Genomic DNA, 15,903 nt, shown 5'->3' with positions numbered 1-15,903 from the left:
TGACTCCGATCGGAGTTATCAGCAGCGAACGTGTCAATAATTCTCTGTGCATTAGTCAACTAAAAGCACAAGCATAGTAACCCTAAACCTCTAGCCTACCTACTGTCAGTGCTGAGGTAACTCCAAGCCCATCTTAGTTTCCATGTTATAGTCGACATTAGATAATGTAGCTTTCTACTGGTTTTGTTGAGTTAATACTTCTGTAGCATCAGCAGCTGTATATCCTTATTTTATTTTAACATGTATTTTGCAACAGATTAAACAGGTTATTGTTAACATTTTTTTGTTTTGATTCTATTGGGATGTTTCATAGACTAACCAACACAAGTAGACTTCTCATCCCATTGTAAATTTTGAAGCACGTTTTTCGTGTCTAGTTCATGTAAGTGACATAAAGGCGCTAGTGTCGATGAAACTTTGTTTCCGTTATTTTAGGGTTAATTTCTTGATTTGTGCTTTACTGTTTGGTTATATAACTAGGGGACAAGTTATTGTTTATGATTAGATCTTATTATTTGGTTAAACGAGGTTTTAAATGGCTGTAATAACGGGAAACAAATTGTAAACAAAACACGACCTCTACATAAACCGTACATGAACTAACAATAAAATTGTCTTCAGCTGTTCCATAAGGATGAGAAATCTACTAAGGGAGTATGTTTTATCTATGGATGTTTTGATTCATCATTCTTTGACAGTAAAAAGTTTTCATTATATTCTTAGTTTAGATAGCAGTGTTTATTATTTTATGCAGATATAACATCACTGTATTCTGGTGATCCCGAACTTCAACAACAACAAGAACAATATTCCTTTCTCAATAATTACCAATATTGCTAGAAGAAATGTAAGCTCAGTTTGCAAATCAATGAGAGCAACAATGAACTTTCTACCAACGTTAAGCAATGCAACGACTCTGGTAACATATCCGTTCATCGAGTTGCAGTAAAGCTTCTAAAGTAGATGTATATTAGAGATATGGTGTACAAAAGTGACTGTTTCTATTGTGATGGAAAAACAGGAATTTATTTTATTTGAAGCTCAGCTTAGTGCATTTGAAAAGTTGTTTTGTTAATTTGGAATGCAAAAATTAAGTACAGCAATCCCAACCTTGACTACCAAGTCATAAAATATGTCAGTTACAGTATAGCTTCCAGCAATTTTTTTTTAGCTAGCAAGTGTAAGTTTTGTCTTTGACTATCAATACAACGTTTTATTATGTTAAACTTGTGTTTGATATATTGTTCATTGAAGCTCAGAGGGTTACTAGTTAGGTACTATAGTTGCTCATTTAAATGATATTCATGCGAATGATGAATTTATTTACAAAAAAAAACTTGATCAACAAATTTTTTACACAAGTAATTATAGCTCATATTTTTTAAAGCATCAATCAAAACTTAATTTGTGTCAACTTTAATCAATGTTTAAACACATAAAGCACAATTTGTATCATGCATGAACAAATTCTATAAAAAAATCTTTTGGCAGAATATGAAAATTTTAATTAGTACTATATAATGAAAAATTTGAAATGCTGCAGATTAACAAACAGCTACCTTTTGCTTTATAATTTCAAATTAAAAATACAGAACAAAAATAAATAAGAGATAAATGATATGTACAAGAACATTCAATATTAACACTCTTTTCTATCTAAATGGGATCAATAAATATTTCATTATCAGCGCCATTAATGTTCATGATCTCATGTTTTAGTTGTTTGAATTACTCAATAACAAAAGTTTTCAAATAAACTACCACAAGGTAGTGGACATAGTTCATAACACACTTTCTTAAATTTTGTTTATATTTTAACAGTATTCATGATTATATTCTCAAAATAGCCTATACCGTATACCTTAAAAGATACTTTAGTAATAATTATTAAGTTTCATTTTTCAAAATATTTAGTTTGCAGAATTTTTTAGTTACATCTCAAAAAATGTTTTAAACGACCCTAGCAGTATTGGTTTAGTCACTGGACACAAAAAAAAATAGTTTAAATAGGCCTAAATTGTCATTCTCTTCATGATTTGATAGTCAAATTTAGTTTATTTTATATTAAAGACTATCCTATAACGGTCTAAGAATATTTCTAAAATATATCCTAATCAAAGGCCACAACTCTTATTATGTATATGGCTATAAATTAATTATGCTACCTAAAAAAGGTCGACAGATAGTAACAAGACCATAAACACCAAAATAAATAAACATTGCTTTTAAAGTCAGTAAGAAAATTGAAAGTAAGAAAATATCCCAGCCGTAGCACTCTAAAGCGAATTTCCATTTACCTAGTTGGATTTTTACTAAAAAATTCCCTTAAAAATTGCAGATTTATTTTCTTTTTAAATAACATTAACTTAAATGAGTAGGTACTTAGTCAGTTAACTTGTCAGGGAAGGTAATAAAGTGTGTTTTTATAAGTTAATAGTTTAGTATGAGATAAACAAATTTGCTAAATTTTATCAAATATATCCCTAAACAAGCAATTTCAAAAGTTACTTAAAATAACATGAGTTTTTTTATTCTCCGTTTAGCCATTAGGTATGCAACAACGCTTCAATGTAATAAGTTATTTGTCTTTTCAAGCTCTACAAAATAGTTTAGAAATAAGTCGCAAAATATTATGTTTTTGTGGTAAAAATTGGAAAATCTGATTTTAATTACATGAAGACCCCCTTAAAACCCTGTTCACCTAGTCTGACCATGCCGGTTTAACTTGTTCAAATGAACGTAGGTTAACACAATTGTACCAATTTTCATCAAAATCGGATGATTTTTACTCGCCTTATCATGCTAACGGACACATATATAAAACAATTTAAACGGCGGTGTTAAATAAAAAAAATTATTAATTATTTTTGGCTGGTATGGGATTGTTTATTCTTCCAACAGAATTAACTGTTGCTGGATGAAACAAGCTTTTTAATGGTTTATGTTTAGATGCAATTTTAATTTTACTAATTAAACCATAGGGTAACTTTGAAAACTAGTAATAGCTATTAATATGGAGCTATAGTAAAATTGATAATTTACTTAAAAAAATTAATGTAAACAAAGATATTAATCATTGTAATTACACAGAAAACTTGAAATTTGTAATGATGACCTACATACACCTGAAATACTCTGAATTATTTCAACTTGGTTCTTGCTAAAAGATATTCCTTTAGTAATAAAATATTTCACAGTCAAACGATATGCGCAAGTCGTTGACATTAAATGACAAACTCGTTGAATATATTCCCTGAAGAACACAAGTAGAAAAAATTTCAACATAAATATGTCAAAAATATTCTTAAAAAAATATGAAACAAAACTAAACAGTTGAGAATATATGTATCGCTTTGAAGTGCATTGATATTACTTTGTTGCACAGTAAACTTACAATTATCACTACCAATCTAACAAATGTTTTAGTTATACAATTATCAATAGAATGCTATTAAACACAGTCAATATTAGATATAAAATATACAAAATACATACTCAATTCTCCATGCAAAAAAGTTTAGTGAAACGTTCATTGTTAAAGTTACACATGTGTATTGTCTTCACTCCTCACACTAACTGATCTTGATTCTCTTAGAGCAAGCTGACCAACATACTAAAACTAAATCCACCCCAACAGTAGGTAATATATTAAAAATGTATATTTTAATAAAACTTATAAAATAATTGTGTTTACCACAAAATTATACTTTCTTCAGTAACAAGCAAATAATATATAGGAATAAAATTTATTAAGTGTCCCATTGTAGCTTTTTAGTGTTAAGTTTGCAGGAATGGTTTTTAAATAGTAAAAAAGTGAAAAAGCTCATTATTAATTTTAGCTAAATAAACTAAATAAGCTAAATAAATTGAATTGGTTGTTGCCCAAAAATAAAATTTGATTTTAAAAACTTAAAGAAAAAGCACAGGATAATTTGTTGATGGTTTTTTAATTTTTGCAAAAAGTTATTAACATTTCATAAATTTGTTGTAGATACCATACTAATTTACAATCAATATTCTGAACACTGATTAATTCTGAGAGGTTAAAATCAATAATAGTCAACGTTATCATATGAACTCAGGGGTAGGTAGCCTTAGAGCACTTGTTTCATCTGAACCTTACGCATCTGTAATTTTGCCAGATTAGAACAAAAAACTGTCCAGGCAATAAGAAAAGTTCTCTAGCAGCCAAAAAAACGGAGTTAAATCTTGGCAACGGGTAAGCATAATATTGTGTTATACATTAGTAAAAAACACTCTTGCAATCTTACTTAGACAATGTGATTCTAACAAGACAATATTTTTAAATTGAATAACGATTATAATTACTGAATTTTAGGTTATGAGGACTTTTAAAGATATAAAGGGTAAGATCATGAATAAACAATAATTATAATGGAAAACACAAATAAATCTTAAAAAGTATACGTCATCGTAAAAACGCAACATTTTTTCAAAATTTTTTGAAAAGAAGAAACAAAAATAAGGATTAATGAATTTACTCTAATTTTCTAATTTACTTTAATTTTCTCTCTTCTAGTGTTACAATTCACTAGCACGCTGGTCTAGTGGTAAAGTGCGGACTTAGGTCCCTGAGGTCCCAGGTTCAAATCCTGCTCACCAATGGATTTTATATTTTATCAAAGTGGTAATGCTGCAACCCTCTCGGACTAGCCTGAAATTATGCGGACAATGGTTCCAAACCAGAGCCTATGTCCTAGGATGTGAAGGAAGTACAATAAAAGAGAAAAGAGGTATAAGGATTGACTTTCTTTTTATTCTTTCTTCTATAATTATACATAGCCTGGTATATAGAAAAAAGTATCTTTTGGGTATCTTTTGGGAAACCAAAAAAAGTGGTTTTTGAAGTGATGTCTGTATGTGTGGGTGTGTACAAATCTACACACTAAACCTGTAGTCTGATTTTGATGAAATTTGATACATCATCCCATGCTAATCAACATTATTTCAATGTATTTTTAAATTTGGTGAAATTTTGATTTTTTAATGGTAAATTATCAATAAAAACTAAAAAATAATGGAAAAATAAGATGTTTACACAAACAATTAAAATTGAAATCTAGTATATAGTCCTTTTAACTCTGATAAAAATGGCACAACCCACAACACTGTAGAAATCACAGTCCAAGTTACTGCAATTTTTGTGGTCAATCCCATGATACCCACATTTCATTAAAATGTACAGCTACATACACATGTGGATGTTCAATTTTAATTTGAAGCAGCTGATGCAAAAAGTATGTGTCAGTTTGCTGCTATTGTTTATTTAATAAACAAAGACATATTCCAACTCTTAAATCCTTCAATATAAAACTATAAATAAAGAATTTAATTATACACCTAAAAAAAAGACAAAATTCTAACAATGCTAACATAGTAAAAAAAATACATTATATAATATGCTTAATTAAAAGTTACAAAAATTTAAATAAATTTTGTGTACAAAACCATATTTCTTTTAAATAAATTAATGTTTCATATCATTATGGAACACTAACAGTGAAACACTTGAATCCAAGTGACCGGTGAAAGCCATCGACAAAAAGAATCAATAAAAGGAATATTTTGAGAGTAAATTGTCTGTGGAAATGACACCAAGTCGTAATCCACTTAAAGGTGCAAATTCTGTGTCAATTAGGTGAAAAGCGAGATATAACGTCGATATCTCACCATTTGATTGACCCGTCCCTTGTAAATAATAAATGATTCTGACAACACCAGCTATTGTTTGGGAATTTGCAAAGTAAAAAAGCTAACACTGTATAATGTAAATGCTTAGTAAAATTGATAAAGAAAGAATATGTGCAAAAAACAGCCTTAAAAAGTAAATTAAATGCTCAACATTAAAATTAGTAAATGGAAAAACTTATTTATGAATTCGCTTTTAATTAAATTTATGTAAGTGGCTGATGTGAATTAAGAAACTGTTAATTGTGTGGTTGGTTAGTTTTTAACCAGATTATCAAAAAGCAAAAGAAAGTCTTACTCCAATTTCTAAAACATTTGATCTTATGTTCGATGTCATTCATTTGAAGTTTTCACAACAAAAAAGAGGAATATTTTTGAGTGATTATTTTTACCATTATTTTACCATAGGTTAGTATCCTTAACCCAAAGATAAGGGTGTTTGAGTCCCATAACAAAAACAGCTGAGAGAATTGTATTGCTTTAATAAAAACCTACAAATGACATTTAAAACACAAAAGAATACAAAACGTCGTTTGACAGTGTCAGCGGCAGGATAACGGAACCAGAGTCTCGCGGCACTCTCTACCTTGTTTTAATCTTGCCTTGATCTGTTTTAGTGTGGAATTCATGAGGAGTTTACTGGTCCAAGAGCTTGATGAGAGAGAATGATGACGGCTGTAATCTTTGTAATTTCAATTTGTATTTCAAATCAGGAAATGTATGGCATTTCCCTTCCTACTGTGTGTCTATCCCAAAGTATTTAATAAAAATTTGAACCTTAAGGTCTCAAAGATAAGGGAAGATATAGACAATAGACATAACTAAATTAAAAGTTGTATCACAGATAATAACCATAAGATCAGAAGTAACCTTTTTCGAGAAGATTTAAATGGGTAGAGTTCTATATTTGTCCCACAAAAACATTTGTTTGTATGTTTTAAATGCTTCAAATAATGATTTAGCTTTCTAGATACCAATTTCGGTATACATAAGAAGATGTAGAAAATATTAGTACTCAATTTTAAAGAAAAAAAGTAAAATCGTGTTCAACAATTTATAAATGTTAAACAAGGTTTTATACAGACATGGTATGACCAATGAGCCTTGAGAGCGTATTACTAATTCACACAGCGTGTAATGTGGCATGTTAACTATACAGAGCGTAACGGAGGATTCTCAACTGTTGTCTAAACATCAACCGAGTACCACAAGATTCTGAACTGTTGTCTAAACATCAACCAAGTACAACAAGATTCTCAACTGTTGTCTAACCATCAACCAAGTACCGCAAGATTCTGAACTTTTATCTAAACATCAACCAAGTACCATAAGATTCTGAACTGTTGTCTAAACATCAACTTGAGTACCACAAGATTCTAAACTGTTGTCTAAACATCAACCAAGTACCACAAGATTCTAAACTAATGCCTAAACATCAACCAAGTATCACAAGATTCTAAACTGTTGTCTAAACATCAACCAAGTACCAAAAGATTCTGAACTTTTGTCTAAACATCAACCAAGTACCACAAGATTCTAAACTTTTGTCTAAACATCAACCAAGTACCACAAGATTCTAAACTGTTGTCTAAACATCAACCAAGTACCACAAGATTCTGAACTTTTGTCTAAACATCAACCAAGTACCACAAGATTCTAAACTAATGCCTAAACATCAACCAAGTATCACAAGATTCTAAACTGTTGTCTAAACATCAACCAAGTACCACAAGATTCTGAACTTTTGTCTAAACATCAACTAAGTAGAAGATTCTGAACTGTTGTCTAAACATCAACCAAGTACCACAAGATTCTGAACTGTTGTCTAAACGTCAACCAAGTACCACAAGATTCTGAACTGTTGTCTAAACGTCAACCAAGTACCACAAGATTCTGAACTGTTGTCTAAACGTCAACCAAGTACCACAAGATTCTGAACTGTTGTCTAAACATCAACCAAATACCACAAGATTCCGAACTGTTGTCTAAACATCAACCAAGTAACACAAGATTCTGAACTGTTGTCTAAACGTCAACCAAGTACCACAAGATTCTGAACTGTTGTCTAAGCATCAACCAAGTACCACAAGATTCTAAACTGTAGTCTAAACATCAAACAAGTACCACAAGATTCTAAACTATGGTCTAAACATCAACCAAATACCATTCGATTCTGAACTGTTGTATAAACATCAACCAAGTACCACAAGATTCTAAACTGTTGTCTAACCATCAACCAAGTACCACAAGATTCTGAACTGTTGTCTAAACATCAACCAAGTACCACAAGATTCTAAACTGTTGTCTAAACATCAACCGAGTACCACAAGATTCTGAACTGTTGTCTAAACATCAACCAAGTACCATAAGATTCTGAACTGTTGTCTAAACATCAAACAAGTACCATAAGATTCTGAACTGTTGTCTAAACATCAAACAAGTACCACAAGATTCTTAACTGTTGTCTAAACATCAACCAAGTACCACAAGATATTGTCTATGACTTTGAAAATATTTATTATTCCACTTGATTTTATATCTTGGCATTTAAGAATCGTAAAACACAAACTGCAGTTGTGACTCAAGTTTGAAATCAACTATTACAGTGAACTTTTTTATTATACTTACATGACCATCACATGGGCTTCGCTAATCTTATCTCAGGCAACCTGCAAAAAAGATAACAATTTAAACTAAGTGAGGTTTAATGTTCATGAATGTGAGTGAGGTAGAACCCGAAACGACCACTGAGGAAAAAAATTCATCTTGTTCAATTTCGCTACCTATAAATTTCAAAAACTTTATACCAATCGACCCTTTAACAGTGACACAGATTTGCGTGTATATTTTAACTAAGTATGAATGCAGAGGGAGTGTAGAATGGAGTAAGATGATTTGTTGCGTTGTTGACTAAGATCAGCTGTTTGTTAGCCAGGACCATTCTTTAAAAGCTCGATGACCTAGGAGGCTTCAATATACCATCAAACTACTGACCTCACAGCATCGAACTGGCAATCCTCTGATAACTAGGCAAGCACACTCAGCTACCTTGCCAAATAAAGTTTGTTCGTGGAGTAGTAAGATTTACACCTGCTTGACTTACATTTTTTTGCTCTAGCATGTCAAGATTTTGTCAGTGTAGTTACAACATTTACATCTACTACCACATACAGTATTGCTTTGCTTTAACATATTACATTGAGAGCTTTTCACTGGAGTTGCAATATTAACGTCTACTCTTAAACTTACGACTAAAATCTTTAACAACATTTCATTTATCTTACACTTAAATGTCGGCTCAAGAGTTTCAGGCTGTAGTGTTCAATGTACAAAAGGTGACCAAAGAATGAGGAAACCCCTTAACCTGAGTTAAGACTGGCTCTAGGAAATGAGACTTCAGCAATGGTGAACACCAAAAGCCACATTGCGGAAAGAGAGCGTCTTGCAAAGGTAGTCGGAATTGCTGTAAAACCTTGAGCGTCATGCAGCATGTCAATACCTTTCAAACAGTCCCTAATGGCACTAGCTTGACTACTGCTTAGTCTGGGATTAGTGAAAATATTCAATTGGACCTTTTAAAGCTAATTCCAAGTGGAGAGGGTTGTGACCAGTGTTTTCTCAAAACCATATAAGTATTCTGCTAATCAGGTCAAGAAAATCTGGTTTTATCCCACTTTAATATAGTTAAAAATCATATTTTATCCGCAAGAATTTTTCTGTTCAATCCCGCATGATCTTGACGTACTAAGTTTAAATAGCTCATGAAACCTTTCAATATTAGCCTATTGTGCCATAGTAATTTTATCAAGTGGGATTAATTTTTTTGGAAAGCAGAGTAAAAAAAGAAAATCAAATGTCAGAGCTTTGGTTTCGATTAAAATCCTTCCTAGAAGAGGCTAGTAATAGGCAGTAACGCTGATGGAATCAATGATTGCACAAGCTGTAATTTGACTGTCTTTTGCAGCTGATTCTAAACCTACGTAGCTTGAGCCTTCTAAAGGTTCACTGGGATGTATATTTGACTAGCTGTTTTGCCTGCTATTCGCACCGGTCGGTAAACTTGTGAATAGTAAAGTAAATTCATCACCTGTGGAATAAGGGTGTAAATATTAAGGATCATTATCGGATGACGAAAATAAACTCCGTTAAATGACATACTTGTCATAGCACTTTGAACCTACACATAAAACTGCTTTAAACAGGTCTATCTCAAATTATGTCATTTGGAAAGTGTCGTATATGTTTAACAAAATCTGGGTGATCACCGTTACAAAGGGTTTTCAAGACTGTTAGAGCCCTAGTGGCCGCCACCAGTTACTGGCAACTGACAAGCCACTCCACCAATAGCCACCGTACAACTAGTTGATCAAATGCTGATGAGCAATGACATACAATTGATTTTGTGAAGTGACCATGAAATTATACTTAAAAATGAGGAATACAACAAATTTTATCAATTATCAATTATTTAAGATGGGGACGCCACTATGTGCGTATTTTAACCCAAATATGAGTGAAGGATGAGTGTAGGATGAGTGGCGCGATCTTGTAGTCTTGTTAGTAACTAAGACCTACATGTTCCTTAGACACAGCTGTTAATTTATAGCCCATACAGCTAATGGCAACTAAGGGACCTACAGTTTAGAGTAGAATCCGAACCACGTTTTTTCCTTGGTATTTAACGAATTGGTCTAATTATCAGGATAGTACTGCGGATAGTTGAGTACTCACTCGTGCGGACGTTAATCCACACCAGGGAGCATCGCATCCTTAGTGCATGCCTATAAATATCCACAATTCGTGACCTCCTAGTGGCTAGATTACAGGACGACGCCACCTGTCCCAGTAATGAATCAATAAACTTTGAAAGGAACTACCACGAGCTCCTACTGAGGAACTACCAAGGACCACTACTGAGGAGCTACAAAGATTTGTCATTTGTAGCTTTTCTAAATACAAATTTAACTTATCATTACAATTAATCATAGATTTTGATATTTCAATTAACGTGGTAACTTTAATTTCTTGAAAAAAAAAGTGTCAAACATAAAAACATATGATGTTAAAATACCCAATATTGGGCCCATCTAGCTATTTTGCTAATGGGGGTTTGTTGCCTCAAGTTTAAAGAGAAATTGAATGCTTCAGTTTTAAGTTGCATTTTATTTAGTTTGGCTACAACTAAAACTACTATTTATCAGTTTTACTTGAACATAACTTGCTCTTTTAAACTCTAGATCCAATCTTTGATCGATTTAAAATAACTTTGGATTGCGCAAACTGCTCTATTTTAAATAATGTAACAATTGGGTGAAATGTGATAGCTTTATCTTAATTGATTCTTTATTTTAAACAATTACTGTAACGAATAAAGATACTAACTGATAAGGCTTTGCAATAAATTTGTACCACGTTATGGTTCTTAAGACAATAAATACTAGTATTTGATTGGAAATTTAACCTGGTGTTTTGTGCGTCTCATTTAAATTGGCACGTTATAATTGAACTCGGAAAATGCATAGAGCTGAACATTTACTTCAATTTGTTATTTGAAATATGTCTAAACAGATCGGGTATGACAGTAGATCGAAAAAATGCCCAGAATGATAATATTTATGACTAGGCCCTAAATTGGAGTGAATTAAATTTTTAAGGTACATTGAATAAATATGATCAAAACGTATTTTTTACTTGTACTGCAAATTATTTTGTTAAAGACAAACGAGTAGCATTTCTAAATTAATATTAGGTTTTTGAACACTTTGTGCTCACGCTTGTAAGCTTAGACCCAAACTGTTTTTAAAATGTTAGTACTACAGTATAACATTTTTTTAAATGTCAAATTTCATCACAAGATATCCATAAACAAAGTTAACTTTTCTCTAACAGAATAGCATGAGAATTTTAAACGAACAGATTCTTGAAATTTATTCTTTAACCTTTATTTGTACAGCATCAGTTCAAAATATACTAGATTATTTGTTTTTTAGAGTCTAAAATGGCTGTAATGAAAACTGGGTATTTTTTTGTTCTATAAATAAAAACTAAAAAAAGCCAATTTTAAAATTTTAAAACTCCATAACACCACGCCCCCCAAGACCCAATCTCACTGGTTCGGGAGCTCCTCCTAGTGTATCCAGCCCTACATGTTCAAGCCTAGTTTGGTCAAGATTTAAATGAAATTTCTCAAGTTATCATGTTTACATACACACACACCATGGGCTATAAATACAAATTTTAAACAAGTGTTTTTGGCCTCTGGGGACATTAAAATGAAATAAACTGCATAAGCTTTCTGACACATGCTTTCTCCCATAAGCTCGTCAATAACCTTTATTATTATGGGTATGCGGAGAGAGTAAATATGATAGTTTATAGTTAAAAATCACAAAAGTTGTAATAACTTTTGAACCGTAATTGTTACAGCAATGGGGTGTTGTAATATTTTTTTAGAATTATAAGGACCATAACATATTAATTTTGTTCAAAACCAGCTTTTCTCCGAACATCCAATTTCTTTGTTATTCTATGGGAAAATAATATAAGTTACAATATCAAAAGCTTCTATTCATCCATGAAATAAAATATTTTAATCTTACTGTGATCTCTTTTTGTTACATTAATCTCTGCAAATAAAACTACACAATTTCTCAAGTTAAAATAAAAATCTCTGCCACAGCAAATCTGTAGATCAAGCGAATTTCTGTTGGCATTATTTGATCTTCACCAAAAGATTTATTAAAAAAGTAAAAAGGGCAGATTTTTGCCCTTTTTAACAAAACAGTGGACTTGAACGAGTAATTAGGTTATCTACTACAGGAAAGGTGATGAAGTGGGTTTTTAGTAAAATGTAAATTGATTTGTATAAAATAACTTTCTTTAATATTCCAATTATTTTTATAATATCTACTTTAACATTTGTAAAAACAATTGATATGTAGGTGTATAAAAGAGCCATGATAGTGTATCATTAACGGTCACTAGAAGTGGAAACCGGATAACCAAGTTTTGTAATCAGAAGTTGATTTGCATACATTTACTCAACACTACTGATTATTAATGACTTTTATTACCAAGTTAATGACCCCTTCTTCTTGAAAAGAATAGGAGAGTCGGAATAGGTAAGTGATAAAGGAACTTTAAGGTAGATTTAAAGGTTATGCCTAGAAACAAGACAATGGAGAGGGAAAAATGTATTGTTTGTTGTTGTTTGTTTAAAGTCATCTTTATGATTACAACTCTGTATAATTTTTACAAGATAATACTTATAGTACTATTAGTAGTACACATACTAGTAAACATGTTATAGGTATTTTAACATTTTAAAGAGGTGACTAGTAATAATTATGAATTAAGAAGCAATAATTTTGTCGAGAAATTATATACTAGCAGAGTACCCGTCCTTCGTACGGGGTAGGGATATAAGTATAAAATGCTTATTGCAGTTATACTCAAGCTTTGCGTTTGCAATGAGGGAGGATACAGTTTGATAAAATTTGCTTCTTTAAATTTACAGTATTCTATAGTCACATACCATAGCCATAATGATCTACCACTTCGCCTAAACAATAGAGAAAAATTAATTATAAAAAATTCTCAAAATATCACAAATTATTCATGAAATAAAAAAAAAAAGCAACTGTAAACAATCCTACTTTGACAGTTAGTTATCATTGCGTATCACATTTTTTTGGTTGCTGCTTGATGCAAAAGATATAGTGCTGCACCCTATTGGTAAATCTTATAACTTTTTAATGCTTTTGCATATCATAGAACCAAAGTTTTAAGAACCAACAGCTGACTAAATTCTTTAATTCCCTTTAAATATGAACGAGGTGTTAGCCTGTCCTACGTATGGGAATTCAGTAGTCAGTTAAAACCGTGTACAATTCAGATCAGCTAGTTTACACAAATAAAGGCAAAGTTTCTTGCAGTAGCCACTGGGGCAGAGCCCGAAAGAGTTTTTGAGATAAGAATATGCCTATATGTTAATCGGGAATGTGAGCTATCATCATGCAAAATTTCAGCCCAATCTGTCCAGTAGTTAAAGCGTGATTGAACTTCAAACAAACACACAAACTTTCACATTTATAATATTAGTGAGATAAGATAAGATAACTATACTTTGTAGGTGAAACATCAAGAAAGAAAAAAATAGTACTTAGTGTCACAATAACATTCAAATTCTCTGGGAGAACTTAAGTTTTAACTACCATTCTCTCAAATGTATCTTTATTTGGATCTTCTAAAGCTTTTGTTTGATTTATTTGTATTTTTGGTTTAGTGACATCTTTCAAACTATCTTAGTTTTCATTGGCTTACAAAGACCTTACAAGGGCTTACAGACTATTTCATTACCATTACCTACACTTGAAAAGTATTATAAGATCATCACAAAAACTATTATTACTTTTAGAAAATAAATGCTGTGTTTATATTGTTTAAAATAAATCTAAAGCAGTTCTGGTATAATGGTGCTTACATTTTTATCAGTACCCCCTGTAGCTAGAATATAAACGTATTTTGTCAGGATTGCATAATTCAAAGTTTTGATTTCCTATTTTACATAATTATTTTGCCTCCAAAATTGTTCTAACAACACGAAACATAGGTTCTAACGACTGTCTACAGCTCAACAATGATTACAAGAGTACTGTTGTTTAATATGACCAATTGGTTATCTTCAGGTCTGATTCAATAAATATTTTCATCCTTCACACATATAAAAAAAATGTTTGTTCTCAAATCAGACCTGAAAATTAAGGTTGATTTTCTGAAACTGTGAATCAGTCTATTTATACGTTGATTTATACACACAGAAAAGTATGTTTCAGACAAAATCGTATTTATGCTAATCTTTATTTAGAATAAAATTAGAAGGTAAATTATACAGAAGGCCTTGACGTAAGCCTTTCAATGACACTTCTTATTCCTAACCACAATTACCAGCAATTAGCTACAGCTCCCCGACATAACAAACAATAATCTTTTAACGATGTTTTTGTTGTCACCACTTAACACTGATTTAATATTTAGTTAGTTGTGATTTCATCTGTGCTTATCCATGTCCAACTGGTGTTCTACAGCTGTTTTGTCTAGTGTGCCTGGTCGTGCTTGGATTATTGGGCCTGTGAAGTCAATTACTCCTCATCATTTATCGGTAAGATCATAGAAAAGTATAATTAATCCATATTAACCACTAAATATAAAATATAAAACTGGTGATTAAACTACACTTTGTCAAAATAAACAATTTAACACAAAAATTTGAAAAGTACAAACATCTTTAAAAAAGCTTTTAAAATCAACATTATTTTCTATTGTAAATTCGTGTCTGTGCCATCGGACTGAGAAAAAAGGGACTGTAGAATTTCCATTCACATTAGCTACATCAGTGTTATATAACATCTCCAACACGGCAAACACAAATTAGGTGAAATCACACTTGTTTAAATAATTTAAACGTACAAAAAATAAACCTGCTATTCATGCTTGGATATTATAAAGGTGTAACAATCAATATGTAAGTTCCGTTATCAAACTTTTATGACATTTGAAAAGAATTTTCCTGTCAAAGAAAAACAAACATTTCTTATCAGTGAGTCAGTGCATCTGAAGATAGCTTTTATCTTAGTTCAAAGTATATGGTTTAGGCTGCTTAGTTTCAAGTAGAATTCAAGGTGTTTTCTTCTTTATCATATACTTAAAGGGAATATGTCAAGTATCATACCTTTTAAAGTGATTTTTAAGATGGATTGAGTACATGAATGCAAAACAATGACAAATAGAGTTTTGGGATACACAACAAATTATATTGCAAGGATCGAAATCCCTAAAATCGTTGTGCCAGTGGTTTGATTATTATGAGTAATTGGATTAATTAAGATTGTTTAAAGTTAATACAAGATTTTAAGTGATTTTATGTTCACCTGTGGCATTAAGAGCTAAATGAAGGTAAGGTAGAATATCCTAAATTTTTATTAAATTTAAACTGCATTCAAAAATAAACATTGATAGTGATATTGTCTTATCGGGTGATTTAAAACTACGTATAGGCCTACTATACATTCATGTCTATTAAAAAAGTGGTACAAGCTTAAAAGGAAATTTACAATACGTTCATACATTAATCCATAGCAAATAGGGTAGTTTAAACGTTATATGATAATCACACAAAATAATATAATATTTATA

At 31.2% G+C, this 15,903-nt stretch overlaps 1 protein-coding gene across 1 annotated transcript in view; it reads right to left on the bottom strand.

Moving 5' to 3' along the window:
* The window catches only part of LOC128997392 (uncharacterized), a 39,910-nt gene that overhangs the window by 12,408 nt on the left and 11,599 nt on the right, over positions 1 to 15,903 (bottom strand). The window contains exon 2 of the mRNA XM_054423029.1: positions 8,338 to 8,378. The gene's annotated coding sequence lies outside the window, so the exon portion shown is untranslated. The remainder of the gene's footprint in view (positions 1 to 8,337; positions 8,379 to 15,903) is intronic.

This window comes from Macrosteles quadrilineatus, unplaced genomic scaffold, assembly GCF_028750875.1.
Source record: "Macrosteles quadrilineatus isolate MER2022 unplaced genomic scaffold, UCM_ALF_1.0 Scaffold_6__1_contigs__length_79288215, whole genome shotgun sequence".
Lineage (NCBI taxonomy): Eukaryota > Metazoa > Arthropoda > Insecta > Hemiptera > Cicadellidae > Macrosteles > Macrosteles quadrilineatus.
This window is presented reverse-complemented; position numbering and strand designations above follow the sequence as displayed.